At 63.0% G+C, this 12,467-nt stretch overlaps 1 protein-coding gene across 1 annotated transcript in view; it reads left to right on the top strand.

Moving 5' to 3' along the window:
• TSNARE1 (t-SNARE domain containing 1) overlaps positions 1 to 6,297 on the top strand; it is a gene marked incomplete at its 5' end in the record, with an annotated part of 100,067 nt that extends 93,770 nt beyond the window's left edge. Inside the window, one exon of the mRNA XM_079722556.1 lies at positions 6,224 to 6,297. The remainder of the gene's footprint in view (positions 1 to 6,223) is intronic.
• Between the last annotated feature and the right edge of the window lie 6,170 nt (positions 6,298 to 12,467).

The raw sequence follows: 12,467 nt of genomic DNA, 5'->3' as shown, positions 1-12,467 counted from the left end.
CCCCGACCCAGCCGGCCCATAGGGATCACGCTGCACCAGGAAAAAGGTGGAAAAAAATAAAAGCATGGGGCTTTCCTGGTGGCGCAGTGGTTGAGAGTCCGCCTACCGATGCAGGGGACATGGGTTCGTGCCCTGGTCCGGGAAGATCCCACGTGCCGCGGAGCAGCTGGGCCCGTGAGCCATGGCCGCTGAGCCTGTGCGTCCAGAGCCTGTGCTCCACAACGGGAGAGGCCACAACAGTGAGAGGCCCGTGTACCGCAAAAAAACAAACAAAAAAAAGCATGAAAGTGCTGGCGGCCAGCACAGAAGGTAGTTTGCCCATGTGAGAAGCTCGGAAGAGTCTGGTGGACGTGGTGGCATTTGCCAGTGGCTGGGAGACAGGGCGAGCATGGAGCCTTACAAGTCCCAGCCTGGGATGGCAGAGGGCACAGCTGCCCCAGGTCCCCAAGGTGCCACAGCGGTTGGGTCGGCCAGCTCCCTGCTGCAGACCTGTGGAGCCTGGAGCTCGTGGGGCGGCTCTGGATTCCGATGACCCGGGTGGAGCCCTCTTCGTGGCATTGGGGAGACCGTGCGTGGAGCCCCGATTCCTCCCCGGTGGGCGTGGGACACTAAGACCTTTTGGGGTGTTTGGAAGGCTTGGGTGAGGCCACGGGTGCCCTGTGCACACAGCTGGCGCACAATAAACGTGCATTCCTCCCTCCCCTGCCCCCTCTCCTAGGAACTGTCCTCAGACTGGCCACTGACCTGCCCCTACCACAGACACCCCAGAAGCAGGGGTTCAAGTTCCCCTTCTTTCTCCACAAACCCAGTCCCGGTAACGTCGCTCAGACCCCAGGCTCCAGGCATCAGTCTCCCAGCCTCCTGTGGCCCCAGCTCCCGGAGAGGTGGCCATGGCCCTCTGTGTCCCTGGGGCAGCCCCCGGCCCTTGCCATCCACCTCTCCTTCACCCCCTCCACTCCCCAGCTGGCATTGGCCTCAGATTTGGTGCTGTGACTTGTGGCTCTGGGTCAGCACCTGTCTGGTGGGTCACAGTGCCCCTGAAGTGACCACTGAAGACACAGCAGCCCAGGGCTGTCCCTGGGCACTGGGCCCTCAGTGACAGCAGGACAGGAGTGGGGGCCGGCATGCACACCTGACGGATATCGCCTGAGGCTCAGAGGGGCTCATCCAAGGCAGGGGGAAGCGCGAAGCTGGGCCCAACCCCCATGCCCACCTCGGCCTCGGGGCTCAGGGCCTGCCCTCCCGGGCATCCAGTCCCGTGTACACTGCTACCCCCACTCACCAGGCAGCAGGAGTCAGGGGCTCCCGCAGCCCCAGACCTTTGCTCTTCCCCAGGACACAGACAGCAGGAGATGAGGGAGGGAGGGAGCTTGGGGCTTAGCTGGGGGTGCAAACTGCCCCCCCGTGGCAGGGCAGGAGGACACCCTGCCCGAAGCCAAGTGTAGGGGACAGACCTCGTCTGTGCGGGGGGATGGTCCTGGGTCTGAGTCCCCGCCTGCTGTTACCTCCTGGGGGACGGGAACATGTCACCGACTCAATGGAGCTTTGGTATCAGACCCGTGAGGTGGGACAGTCCCTCCCCGACGCAGTGCTGTGAGGACATGGGGGGCTCCTCCAGGGGCCCCGGTCAGAGCCCAGCAAGGCAGGTGAGCACCTGGCCACTTTCCGCCTCCTGCTTTTCCAGAACCATGCAGAAGGCAGCAGGCAGGGTCCTGCCTTCAAGGACCCCCCCTCAGACGAGGCTCCAGGCCCCACTTGCAGGGCAGACACATGGAAGGAGGAAAGAGGGCTTCACGCAGAACCAGGACTTTGGGGAGGCCAGGGGGAGCCCCTGGGGCAAACCTACCAAGCTCGAGTTCTGAGCATCAGCTGCGCTTGGCAAGAGCCCGTCCCCCCCGCCCCCCCGACTGTTTCCCTACTCAAAGCAAGCAGTTTTGCTTCCGGGTGCTCCTCAGTAATTGCAATATAAATTGAATAATTAAGCTAAACTCACAGAAGAAAATTAAATATTAATTTCTAATAAGCTATTCAGGGAGTGTCACCAGGGAGAACCCGCAGCCAGTGTCTGTGCTGGGCGCTCCCCCGCCTGGCCCTCGAGCCCTTGCTGCCCCCAGGGCCCCCCACCCAGGGCAGGACTAACCCACACGCAGCCTCGGTCCAGGAGGCAATGGTCAGTGTGCCAGCCCCGGGGCCTGGCCGGCGGGCCTACGGGGGCCCATCCGGCCCATCAGTGGAGGATGACGCCCCAGGGTCTGGGCTTGGGTCCCCTAGCAACTGAGTTTGCCCGTCACCAAGGGAGTGGGCGTGCCATTGGCGGTGTGGTGAGTGAATGAGAAAATGACGTGTCTGAGGGGCATTGACAGCGACCTGAGGGATGGGTACAACTCCCCTCGGGACCCTGGTGAGCCAAGCCCAGGCTCTGTGTGGAGCCTGCACCCCAAGAAGGCCTCTCACTGTCACCGCACAACCCAGGGAGCTCAGGGGTGTCGGAGCCCCAGACAATCAAAGAGCGGTGTCCAGGGTGGACACTAGCACAGCCTGGTCACAGGCTGAGCCCTGACCCTGGTCATACTCAGAGCCTTGACCCTGGTCGCACACAGCCCTGACCCTGGTCATAGGCTGACCCCTGACCTTGGTCACAGGCTGAGCCCTGACCCTGGTCACAGGCTGACCCCTGACCTTGGTCACACGCTGAGCCCTGACCCTGGTCACACGCTGAGCTCCGACCCTGGTCACACGCCGAGCCCTGACCTTGGTCGCACTGAGCTCCGACCCTGGTCACACTGAGCTCTGACCCTGGTCACATGCGGAGCCCTGACCTTGGTCACACGCTGAGCCCTGACCCTGGTCACACGCTGAGCTCCGACCCTGGTCACACGCTGAGCCCTGACCCTGGTCACAGGCTGACCCCTGACCTTGGTCACACGCTGAGCGCTGACCCTGGTCACACGCTGAGCTCCGACCCTGGTCACACGCCGAGCCCTGACCTTGGTCACACGCTGAGCCCTGGCCCTGGTCACGTGATGAGCCTGATTTTTGAAGCTGATCCTGGCTCTAGACCAGCCCTGACCCTCTTCTTAAGAGGTCAGAAAGCACAGGGCAAGCACATTGTGTGTGTCTGCAGCATAAAGTTGATGGTGAGGTAGGGAAGGTGGGCAGGGCAGGGTCAATGCAGGCGGTGAATGCAGGTTATGGATCTAGGTTAGTCCAGTGTCCGTGAGACCCTGAGTGTGTTTGGAGCTGAGCACAGTTATGGAGGGGGTGGTGGGGTGTGAGGCCCCATGGCCCCTGTGGTGGCGGCCACGACGAGGACAGGGGGACTGAGGAGGTGGGGCCGGGCAGGAACGGGAGGTGCCGTGTGCCCACCGCACGGAGGGCCTGGGGGGCGGGCACAGAGAGGGGTTTCCCCAGACGGCCCACCTGTGGCTAGCACGGCCTGTGCTGGGCCCAGGCTCCACACCCTTGGCCAGGCGGAGAGGCCGTCCCTGTCCCTGGTCAGCCACTGGGCAGGACACCCCTGTGCTTCCCGGGCCCAGAGCCCAGCGAAGTCCCCACCATCATTGTGTCGATATTTATTGTCTGGGGCCAGCACCCAAGCGTCGACTCTCAGTGACCCGGGCAGCGGCCCCGCAGGTCATGGGCTGCCACGCCCTCCCAGATCCTCCACCCCAACCAGACTGCCCAGGCCCGTTCTTTGGGCACTTTCTTTGTGAGGGTTCACTGACCGTCCCCCTGCCCACTGCATCCGCCTGGGGGTCTGTGTGTCCAGCCAGCGTGTGGCACAGGGCTGCTCGGGGCATCCTTGCTACCAGAGAGGAGAATAAACATCAACTCGAAAGGGCCCGTGCAAACACCTGCCTGTTTTAAAGGCATGGGAACCGCTGGAGGAGTTAGCGGCTCACAGGACACGCAGCTGAGAAAGGCGAGAATTCGAACCCAGGGCCACCTGGCTGAGGCTGTGTCCTGGGAACACAGGGGCTGTGGGTGGACACAGGGCCCAGGGCGGGGAGGGTCTGCAGAGGAGGGGAGTGATGGGAAGAGGTGGCCCCAGGTGAGGGTCCTCTGAGGGTTGGTGGACAACGCGGGGCAGAAACAGAAACAGGGTTGGGACGCAGGCCACGGGGGAGGGGCCACCATGGGGGGCGGGTCCCTAACAAAGGGAAGGGGGTGCAGGGGACCCTGACTAGTGGGGTGGGAGCAGGGCAGGGTGGGCAGGATTGTGCAAAGCCTGGAAAGGCGGCCGTTCTCCAGCCCCAAGGCCCTGAGAGCCTGTCTCCGGACACGGTGGCCCCGCTGCTGCCTTTCCTAGAGGCCCCTCGGACCCCCAGCCCAGGCGGTGCCGGTGCCTGCGGCTCACCCTTTAGGCCTCGCCTTCCCCGCCCCCAGCGCCTTCCAAATCCTGCCAGCGGCTGCCGCCCGTCTGTTCGGGTCCAAAGGTCTCCTCCATAGCATCGTTTTTTAAGTGGTTGTTTAAGTGCTGTATGGCTGAGGCTCAGCCTGCAGAGGAAGGAGCCCGGGGCTGGGCACTTGGGGGCGGGGAGCGTGCTGGCAGGGCGCTGGGCGGGGGCTGCTTCTGGAGGAGTCCCCCACTTGCCCTCCTCTGAGACCCCCACCTTGCATGAGGCCATTCATGCAGCTGCAGGTGCCCCTGCAGAGGGCTGGGGTGGGGTCGGCACAGGCCCGGGGGGCAGGCCTTGGGCTTCCCCGTCCTGCCAGCCAGGCCTGTGCGCAGACCTCCGGGAAGGGCTGTGAATTGCGCAGAGTTCCCTGGAGCCACAAAGCCAGCTGGGGCGGAGAGGAGGTGCCAGCTGACCGTTGCCCCATCTCACCAAGGAGGAGACTGAGCTTAGAGGGAGTGGCCTGCACCGGCTCTCAGGACAGGGTCCCCCCCACCTCAGGAGGAGGTGACAGGCGTGGAGGTAAGGATGGGGTTACAAGAATGGCAGGTGAGGCCTTTAGAGGAGACACGCCAGGTATAGGCAGGGGCTCTCTGGGGTGGGGCTGAGGCAGGTGCAGCCTCTGCAAGGTGCCAGGTGGTCACTCTCGCGGGCCCACGTCTGGTGGGGAGTGGGGAGCAATCGCTGCTCCCCGCGGGCCTGCCCGCCCCTCTCTGGGACTCAGCATCCCCTCCGGGGGGAGGGCGCAGGCAAGGTTCCCCAGCAGGTGAGGGAACCCACAGACGAGCAGCTGGGGGGCCGATTCTCCTTGGGGTCCTCAGGTTTGCTGCTGGGCCCTTGGCCCTGGCTGGGGGCAGGGGTGCTTGCGGGGAGGAAGGGGAGGGAGCACACCTCCACCTGCCGGGGGCGCCCAGGTGGGAATCCTGCTTCCTCAGGGCCTCTGCAGGGGCCTGGCCAGCGACTACCACGGAGGGGCCAGGGGCCCATAGGCATCTTCACCGCAGCCATCACAGACCCCACTGGGCCCCGGATGTGGGGAGCACAGGAGAACTCGGATCTAGGTTCCTGACCTCGGGCCTGGGGTGAGGCTGGTTGTAATTTTCAGCAGGGTGCTCTGGGGCCGCATTAAGAGGGTGCCATTTGAGGAGCCAGCTGGTATCCCCGGGAAAAGCATTCCAGGCCGAGGGAGCAGCGTGCAAACGCCTTGAGGTGGAATAAGACTGGCCAGAGCCGCAGCAGAGCCCAGTGGGCTGGCAGGCAAGCCAGGGTCCCCAGGTCCCCGGGGGCTGGGCTCTGACCCAGAGAGTCGGTGGCCTGTCCAGCTCTGCTGTCGGAGAAGGCCGCAGGGAGCTGCGGAGGACCCGGGCGGCGGGGGAGGGAGAGGGCGCGCGCGCGGAGGTGGGGGCGTGGCCGGGAGAGGGGCGACTGCCGGACTCACTCGTGGGTTAGGGTGAGGGGAAGGGGGTCCAGCGTGAGCCTGAGGCTTAGGCGCTTAGGGGCGGCGGCTCACCCCCAGGACCTCTGCTTTCTCACCCGTGAAATGGAGACCGGTCATCAGGGCCCACCCTCCCCGGGGCAAATCTCTGCTGCCTTATGACCTAGCCTCCTGCCCAGCAGAGCAGGGAGGTGAGGCCCCGGCTCTGACAGCCCTGCCCGAGGGAGAGCTCTCGGCCCCCCAGGGAGGGTGGCCTGTCTGAGAGACCCAGGCCTGGGAGCCCGCACGGCCCCTCACCCACTGCTGGCACCCTGGCCTCCTCCCTGCCCATTGTCGCTGCACGTGGGCCTCGGCTTTCTCGCCAGAGCTTAGGGAGCCTCTCGTTCTGCAGGTGGATGCTGTCACCTGGCCCGCGTGGATGGACCGCAGAGCTTTGCACCTTCCTGCCTCTTGCCATGTGCCAACCCCCTGCCTCTGTGCCGGCCCTGGCTGAGAGCCCTAATAAACTGCTGTCGTAGCCAGCCGCGGTGGGCACTTGTTACCATCTGTCATCTGTCGGCGGGTAGCAGCTTTCCGGCTCTGGGACCCCAGAGATGGAGCCTGGGCCGCGTTGGGGGGAACGGTGGCATGGGTTTGTGAGTGTGAGTGCGCGTACGCGTGAGGTGGAGACATGGGCGTGAAATGTGAGATGGGGAAGGCCCGGGGACCGGCCTGTGGCCCAGGCCCAGGCCCAGGCCCAGCTGGTGCTGCTCCGCCTGAGGGCTCCCCTGGGGAGGATCCCCCCCCTGTGGGAGGCCAGCCCAGCCGTGGTCCTGCCCCTTTCTCCCCAAGGACCAGCACACAGCTCCCCACCCTGAGACGCAGGTGGGGGTTGGACGCAGCTCTGGGGCCCCGCTGCTCCCGACGTGATATCACAGCTTCTCTGCTTCCGGGTCTCCGGCCGAGGGGTGGGCATGGAGAAGGGGGGCCTGGGTGGGGAGAGCCTGGCCCGGGCTGCTCTCAGGATCTCCCTCTCCTGCGGGAGTGAGGGGGTGGGGGATGCACCCCTAAACAGGAGGGGCTGGAGCCAGAGAGGCCATTGGGAGCGGCCTGGCCTCTGCGGGAGAGGGAGGGCAGGAAGCAGCCCCGCCCGCTGTGCGCTGTACAGAGCTGGTGCCAGGCAGGCAGACCGAGCCCCCCTCATTACAGGACTGGGGTCGGCATTGCCCTTCCCAGGCCCCCGTAGAGCTCAGGGCCTCGTGAGGGTGAGGGCCGCACACCACATCCCCAGGGCGGGTGGAGTCTATGGCCTCAAAATTCCAGCAAGGTCTGCAGGACGCTGCTTCCTGCTCAGTGGTCCCTCAGCCCTCCAGCGCTCCCCGTCCCTCCCCAGCCCCAGTCTTCTGCTGAGGAGCGTCTAAAGCATTCCGGATCCAGGCTGCTTTGTCCCAAAGACTGCTTCAGTTTTGACGATTCTGTGAAGCTCTGAGTTTCTCGACACTTCCTGGCCCAGGACCTGAGAAATGCGACACCATTGAGGTGTGGGCAGTGGCAGCGGGACAAGTGGAGCCGGGCAGACCCCAGGCTGCGGCCACTTCCTCAGCTTTGCTGCGGTGGCCACTGGCTGCCCAGGCCTGGGGTGTCTGGAGGAGGTGTCGGCAGCAAATTGGATTTTACACCTCCCGGCTGCAGATGTGAGGCGCTCGGGCCCTCGGGAGGCTTGAGGGGCAGCTGGGGGACACGGTGCCAGCTGCAGCACATCTGGCCAGGCTGGCGGTGGGCTTCTGAGGGGAGGGGCTCGGCCAGGGGCCGCGCAGCCCTGGGGGCGGGGCAAGACTGGATATGGGTTTGCGGGGGCAGGAGATCACCGGTTCAGTCCTCTCCCACCTGGCCAGGAAGCCTGAGTAGCAGAGGACATTGGCTCGGGGTCCCGCAAGTTGAGGTCCCTGGGCTGGAGTTGTGGCCCCATTTTACAGGTGAGGAAATTGAGCCCAGAGGACGTGCTTGCCTGCAGGGTGGGGAGGGAGCTTGGCTGCTGGGGAGAACAAGGCCAGCCCGTGCTGCTGCTCCCTCTCAGCTGCCTGACCTTGGAGAGTCTGGGGGGTTGGCTCCTCCCTGTGCCTGCACGGGCCCCAGCACCCCGTGCTGTCCGGTCAGCACTGCCCGCTGGCGCTGGTGAGAGCAGGTGTTTCAAGGTGAGGAGTTCAGGTGGGCAGGCCGAGGGCAGCCCGGGGCCAGGAGGAGGGCGCCCGGGGCAGTGCTGATGTCGGGGGCAGCTGCCACCACCCGGCCGGATTCTGAGCATCCCCACCCGAGAGTGACGTGTCACAGTGACCTTGAGCTTCTGCTGTCTGGAGCAGCCGCGAGGTCGAGAGCTGCACCAGCAGCAAGAGGCCCGCCCAGCAGGCGCCCATCTGGTGCCAGCACAGGACGGGCCGGGGTTGATATGACCAGCAGTATCCATGGTGAACCTCCTGGAACCAGCAGGTCTGGGTGGAAGGACCCCCACTCTGTCGCTCCTTCTCCTGGTAAGGCACAGAGAGGGACCGGGCTTCCCTAAGTCACACAGCATGTTGCAGCAGAGCTGAACTTGGAACCGGCCTCCATGTCTCCAGGCCAGACGTGAGTTATGGGAACCCAGAGGCTGGTCACTGAACCTACCTTTTGGGGAGAGTGGGGTGATGGGAAGTACACGGCTTGGGCACCGAGTGGGTGGACAAGAGGTGTTTGTTCAATGGGGGGTCGCATCTCAAGGACCCACATCCCTTCTCTCCCATTTCTCATCCATCCAGGTCTCGACCTCACCCCCACCACCCCCAGCCATCTCAGCATGCAGCCTGGGTGCTGGAGTTGCACAGCCCAGGGTCACTCACAGCTCCCTCCCCGTGAGCCTCAGTTTCCCATCTGTAAAATGGGGCTGGTAAATCCTCCACCAGGAGGCTGACAGGAGCCAGGTCTGCAGAGGGCTGGGGCTCCGATTCCGTCCCGCGCTGGCTATACCGGCACCCTCCTTGCTGCAGGAGCCCCCGAGGACCCTGCCACGGGAACCCTCTGCCCAGGAGCTGGACTCGGCACTTCAGGGCACCTTGGACCATGAGCCACTGATCTGCAAGAGCCCCCAGCAGAGCCAGCCTCGGGTTGGGGGCCACGTACAAGGAGCCTTTCCGCTCCGGGTGTACACTGTAAAATATATACGATTTCAATAACGCCTCCACTTAACAGGATACAACTCAGGCAAACAACCAAACAAAACAGAAGACAAAACAAAACAAAACAAAAACACCTTCCCTCTCCCTAAGGGAATGTACTCCAGGTTCCATCCGTTCACTGTCGCTCTTAAGATATTTTCTAGAGCCGTCACCAAGCCATCACAATATCCTGCAGTTTACAGGCTAAATAACAAACATGACCCCCTCTAATGCAGCCCCGTAATATTGGAATGGGGCGTGGGGAGTAGAAAACATGGAGGGAATTCATTAAATAGACAGCAGAGGGAGGAGACGCAGCAAGTCCCTGTGGCAGTTATTATGGCCGTGTAACAAAACACCCCCCTACAAGGGCACCACACCTGCAGTTATGACGGGGCCCTGTAGGGACAGCTGGTCTCTGGTCCTGGGCTGGAGTCACCCGCAGGCTCGCTCAGCCACAGGCCTGCTGGTTATGCTGGCTGTTGGCTGGCACCCGAGCTGGGGCTGCGGGCCTGACACCCGCACGTGGCCCCTCCCTGTGGCCCGGGCTTCCTCATGGCTTGGGCCACTGGTCCCGGGAAGCAGTCCCAGAGCAAAAGCTGGGCAGAAATGGCATCCCTTTCTGAGACCCCGCCTCAGAAGTCACATAGCATCACCTCCACTCTTCTCTTGCGTCTGCAGGGAGCAATGGTGAGCCTGCCCAGGTTCAAGGGGAGGGAGAGAGGCTTCACCTCTTGGGAAGAGTGGCGAGGCGGCCGTTTCTGCAAAGTCCGGCTTCCTCCGATCCCCCTTCACTTCCATCTTCTTTCACTGTGCGGGATCCATCCTTCATCCTGCAGGGTCAGGGTGTGGAGGGCCTGCCTGATGGGGCTGGGGCATCCTCCACGGGGCACCATGGCAACACAAGCTGCTCCCGGGACTTCCTCTGGGCTCCATCCTCTCTGCCCTGCCCGCACCCTCAGGCCTCTCACCCTCGGCCACTGCTTCCATGCCCTCTCAGCCTGTTAACTCAGTGGCACTGGACGGGTGGCTGTCTCAGCCCCACTGCAGCAGAGCCAGTGCTGTGACCGCCGGTGGAAACAGTCCTCCTTGGCACTAGTTTGGGTGGTCCCTGGGATGGAAACGGTGTGACTCGGTGGGGGAGGTAACTTTCAGAGGCACAACCTCCACAGGCTCTGACCGTGGGAGAAGGGGCTCCGGCACACACCCCGTCCTGCAGGACGTCACCCCACCTCATGGGTGCTATTCCTGGAGGGGTCTTGCCGGGGCCTCTCCATTGTGCTCAAGGCTAGCTGCTTCACGGTGATGGGGAGACCAGTAAAGCCTCTAGGCATCAGGCATTGCTTTGCTTTGAAAATGGTTTCTTGGTTGGAAGATAAGGAAGGCTCTGGAGTCTCATGCACAGAAGTTCTTGCAGAGAAGTGGCCACTTGTCCTCAGTAGCTCAGAAACATCCAGCAGTCTTTCTAATCCATTCAAACATCTCTCTAGCCACCCTGCACCCATCCATCCATCTACCCATCATTCCATCCCCCATCTACCCATCCCCCTACCTATCCCTCCATGCCCACCCCACCCCCCATTCCTGCACACAGCCCTGAACACTCAGTGTTCCTTTGGGGTGCAATCCCCTTGCATCCTTTTTTCCATGGGCAAACTCCTATTCATGCTTCAAGACATGGTTTTGGTGTCTCCTCCCCCATCCACTCCCCATCCATCCCTTCAACCATCCACCCACCCATTTATTCTCCTGACAGCCGCATGTTCTAAGAACCTGCTTCTCACCTGGCCTTGGCCTAGGAAGTAAGCCAGGACCCCTGCCCACCAGAAGACCCTAGTGTGGAGGGAGATTCATACATGTAACAGAGAAGGCCCAGCTTGCTGCAGGAGGCATGGGGGCACCCAGAAACAAAGGTGATCCAGAGCAGGTGGCTATGTGGTCTGGCTGGGGGCTAGGATGGCTTCCAGAGGAGGTGACGCCTGAACTGCAGGCAGGGCAGGAACCTGTCACCTCCCTCTAGCCCAGAGTCACCAGGCCACCAGGCATCAGAGACCCAGAGCCAACTCTGGCCTGAAGGTTTTCCCTTTAACCAAATCCTCTCTCCCTTCCCCCATGAATTTCCAATTTAAATACCCAAATTGTTTACTTGCTGAAATCAATTGACAAGGGATAAGCTTGTATTTGCGACTCGATTGACTATGGTACGCTGTATTACAATTACAGCTTGAATGGATTTCTCTTTAATTTATTTTCCTCTTAACGTTCTCTTCCGCTGGTAATTCTGAGACTAATCGTCCTCGCGATCATTCTCATCAACTGCAGAAGGATAATGAATGGCTACAGCGCAGAGGCTGCGCTCCCGAACTGCGGCCCTCAGGGCCCTGGCTCTGTGTCCCTGTGTCCCTTTCAGACTGCCCACGCCCTGGGACTGGAAGTTTCCACAAAACGTGTCTCCCCAGAGAAGGTTCCGCTGTCAGGGCTCTGATGGGAGCTCAGGATGGGCCGGCCAGGAAGGCTGAGGCCCTGCCTGCCCAGCCCTGCTCTGGAACTGCCACCCGGAGGGGGGTGGCAGGAGCCCCTTCCGGATCCGAGGGCCATGCTCCTGCTGGGTGCTCCTGAACAAAACTCTTCTCCTCTCTGGGCCTCAGTTTCCCCACCTGTGAGATGGGCCCTCCCTCCCCATCTCTCTGCCCTCTCTGTCCCACGTCGCCCTGCCTGGAGAGCCCTTCCCATCCTGACGCACAGTCGCAGCCGCCCCAGGAGATGCTCTCTCCTCTTGTCGCCCTCCCACCCTCACCTCCAGGGGCCTCTCAGCTCTGGGCTCTGTCCTGGGGGCCGCTGCAAGCCAGGCATGGGCCAACTCGGGGTGCAGGTGGGCGTCACCCCCGCCCCGCTTTGCAGATGGGACACTGAGGCTTGGAGGGACCAGACAAGGCTGCAGACTTGCCCAGTGCTGGCCGCTGGGCAGCACTGAACCCAGGGTTGGATCCTTTCCCACTGGGACACTGCCCACCTGAGGACACCTGCCGCTGCTTCCCTGGGGGCCTGCCAGGCGTCCTGGTGGGGCAGGGGGAGCCTTCCCAGAGCCTCTCACTCCCCCTGTGCCGTTCACTGGGCTCGAACACCCACGCCCTGCCCGCTGGGGAGGGATGGGGGAGCGTAGCCTCCCCAAGTGCCCAGACGGCCAGGTGGTGACCCTGCTGGTGAGGCCAGCAGGGCCTGAGAGGTCGCGACCCCATGGCCACCCGCCTGAACATGACAGCTCCCTCCGGGTGTGTCTCTGTGTGTACACGGCTGTGTGTGCGTGTGTGTGTGATGACGGCCGCTCAGAGCCTGGTTGTGTGGCGTCCTGACTCAGGCCCGGCCTGCCGGGGGGCCCTGGGCAGTTAGTTCACTCCCTGTCTGGGCCTGTTTCTCATTCGTGATGCGGGGCGTGGGTGAGGGACATCTGTGTGGCCTTTCACAGAT

This window comes from Hyperoodon ampullatus (genome assembly GCF_949752795.1).
Source record: "Hyperoodon ampullatus genome assembly, chromosome: 17".
Taxonomy (NCBI): domain Eukaryota; kingdom Metazoa; phylum Chordata; class Mammalia; order Artiodactyla; family Ziphiidae; genus Hyperoodon; species Hyperoodon ampullatus.
The sequence above is the reverse complement of the archived record's forward strand: the minus strand, read 5'-3'. Positions and strand labels throughout refer to the sequence as shown.